The sequence below is a fragment of the Mus musculus genome, chromosome 1 (genome assembly GCF_000001635.26).
Source record: "Mus musculus strain C57BL/6J chromosome 1, GRCm38.p6 C57BL/6J".
NCBI lineage: Eukaryota > Metazoa > Chordata > Mammalia > Rodentia > Muridae > Mus > Mus musculus.
In genome coordinates this window covers 63,363,344-63,366,585 of record NC_000067.6, presented here as the reverse complement: position 1 = coordinate 63,366,585, position 3,242 = coordinate 63,363,344, and the positions used below count along the sequence as shown (strand labels likewise).

The window sequence follows — 3,242 nt, the reverse complement described above, 5'->3', positions numbered from 1 at the left end:
TAAAAGTGGCCTAAATTGAAATGTGTGTTTAAAAACTAGAGACTCTTATGTTCTGTGAATTTGCTTGTCAATGAATGCCACCCAATTTTAACAGGAACTTATGAGTGTTCATATTGATGGCACTCTCTTCTTAGCTCCTAGCATAACGATAATTAAATTTGGGACGTGAAAATGTACTCTCTCTGCATGAGATACTAAAATTGATTTCTGCCCTTTTCTCTGTTCTCGTAAATGAGTTTTTGTCCTTGACGAATCCAAAGCTCTCTAGACCCTAAACAGCTTTGTTTGTCAAGCTGAAGTATGGCCTTCTATCTCATCAATCTCACATCAATTATAAAATATGCTTGAATTTCCATAGATGTACTCATTACTGTAACTTATAACGCATATGAACCAAATGGTGTAAATAAGTAAACAGTCCAATGATAGATAGCTGTAGGTTACATGAAAGTCTCTTTGTCTGTGGCTAGCTTCAGTGACAAACTGTGAGGTCTGAAGCCGTACTTCTCTCAGAGCTTCCCCGAGGATTCATGCCCTGAAGGATTTAGCATATAGAGACAAAGAAAGCATTAAAGCACAACCCATGGACCACTGGGGATCTGAGAGATGCTCATGAGAATTAGCCATTCTGACTGGTGTGAGGTGGAATCTCAGGACCTATCTCCTTGTACTAAGGTCAAATCTAAGTGGATCAAGGAACTTCACATAAAACCAGAGACACTGAAACTTATAGAGGAGAAAGTGGGGAAAAGCCTTGAAGATATGGGCACAGGGGAAAAATTCCTGAATAGAACAGTAATGGCTTGTGCTGTAAGATCGAGAATTGACAAATGGGACCTCATGAAACTCTAAAGCTTCTGCAAGGCAAAAGACACCGTCAATAAGACAAAAAGACCACCAACAGATTGGGAAAGGATCTTTACCTATCCTAAATCAGATAGGGGACTAATATCCAACATATATAAAGAACTCAAGAAGGTGGACTTCAGAAAATCAAATAACCCCATTAAAAAACGGGACTCAGAACTGAACAAAGAATTCTCACCTGAGGAATACCGAATGGCAGAGAATCAGGACCTCTTATAACCCCTGATGGCGGCGGTAGGGATCTGGGTGCAGCGCCTCGGTGATTGAGCTGCGAGCCTGGCTGGCGTCCGCCTAGCCATGTTCCCCCCACCCTCGGATGCTGCACGGGTGCTGAGCCCGCCCGGGTTGGGACGATGGTAAAGTATTTCCTGGGCCAGAGCGTGCTCCGAAGTTCCTGGGACCAATTGTTCGCTGCCTTCTGGCAACGGTACCCGAATCCCTATAGCAAACATGTCTTAACAGAAGACATAGTGCACCGGGAGGTGACCCCTGACCAGAAGCTACTGTCCCGGAGACTCCTGACCAAGACCAACAGGATGCCACGTTGGGCAGAGTGACTGTTTCCTGCCAATGTTGCTCACTCTGTGTACATCCTGGAGGACTCTATTGTGGACCCCCAGAATCAGACCATGACCACCTTCACCTGGAACATCAACCATGCCCAGCTGATGGTGGTGGAGGAACGATGCATTTACTGTGTGAACTCTGACAATAGCGGCTGGACCGAAATCCGTCGGGAAGCCTCTAGCTTATTTGGCGTCTCCAGAGCTGTCCAGCCAGGAATTTGGTCTTGCTCGGTTCAAAAGCAATGTGACCAAGACAATGAAGGGCTTTGAATACATCCTGGCCAAGCTACAAGGTGAGGCCCCTTCCAAAACCCTTGTTGAGACAGCCAAAGAGGCCAAAGAGAAAGCAAAGGAGACCGCACTGGCAGCTACAGAGAAGGCCAAGGACCTGGCCAACAAGGCCGCCACCAAGCAGCAGCAGCGGCAGCTCGTATAACTCGCTTCCTCTCCCTCTCCCCAGTGTACGTGATTATTAAAGAGCAACCTGCAGCCCTCTCTGCTGTCTGGGGTGGTGGGTCAGGGCCCTGTCCTGGTCAGCATCTGCACCACACCCAGCTCTGTCTGTCGGGCAGAGGGGTGCAGTGACTTGCCCAAGGTCACAGCAGTGCGCAGGTGATAGACTGTACGCTCCAAGAGGGCAGGGCTCCTTGTTTTATTCTCTGCTGTGTCCCAAGTACCTGAACAATATTTAGCAAATAACAGGCACTCAATAAACACATGATTTGATTACCAGCACCCCCCCCCCAAAAAAAAAAAAAGAATCAGGACCTGAGTTCAATCCCCAGAACCCAACTAAAGGGAAAAAAGCATGGTGACACACATATGTAATCCCAGCTCTAGGCAGGCAGGGGAACTTTCTTCTGACCACCACCCCCAGGTACACACATAAGTAAGTGTGAGCATGCACACACACACACACACACACGGGGATATACACTGATAAGTCAACAAATCCTTTTTGAAATGATACAGAGAAATAGCACCTTCACTATGATAAGTCTGACCATGTAAACCTTAGGCTTTTGAATGGCTTTATGGCCAGAATGTAGAAGAGTCTGTAACTTCGGGCTAGAAAAGTCCTAGCATACTGGAAGCAGAGCTTACTGGACCATTCTGGTGGGTACATGGAGGACAAGAATATTGAAGAAATAAACAGTGGACACAGATCATGAAGTTCCAGAAGAGAACAAAGAACCTATCAGGGACTTGAATATGGGTCATTCATATGATATTTCAAAAAAAAAAATCTGGTTTCTTTCCACTCCTATCCTGAGAATTTGGGAAAAGTTGAATTTAAAGATAAACCAATGTGTTAAGCAGAGGAACGGTTGCTCTTGTCAGAATATTTTTATCACAACAAGAAAAGACATTGAAATACAAAGAATAAAAATATCATCTATACAGTATTATAATACAGGCTGTAATTACATTTGTTGAGTGTTTTGTGTCATTTCAAAGAACAAAATCCACAATGGCTTGGAAAGGCTATTAAAACACACCTTGTTCATTCAAATGTATAGCTTTGTGAAGCCAAACTTTCTTTATAATGCAACCAAATCCACATATTGCAAAAGGTTCAATGCAGAAAATCAGGGAATCAACTGTGAAACAATGCCATTCTCCTCACTGATTTTTTTTTCTTTTCTTAAGTATAACTACATTTCATCAAAATGTATCATTTATTTTAACATATGAGGTTGTTACTGCTACGTTTAATTGAGCTAATAAAAAATCATTTTAAATTTCAGTATAATTTATATACATACATTTCACCCATATGAACAAAGGGGGTTGTAGTATAAGTTTTCA

General features: G+C 43.4%; 1 pseudogene; it reads left to right on the top strand.

The window, feature by feature from the left end:
• Positions 1,099-2,162, top strand: Gm11605 (predicted gene 11605; annotated as a pseudogene).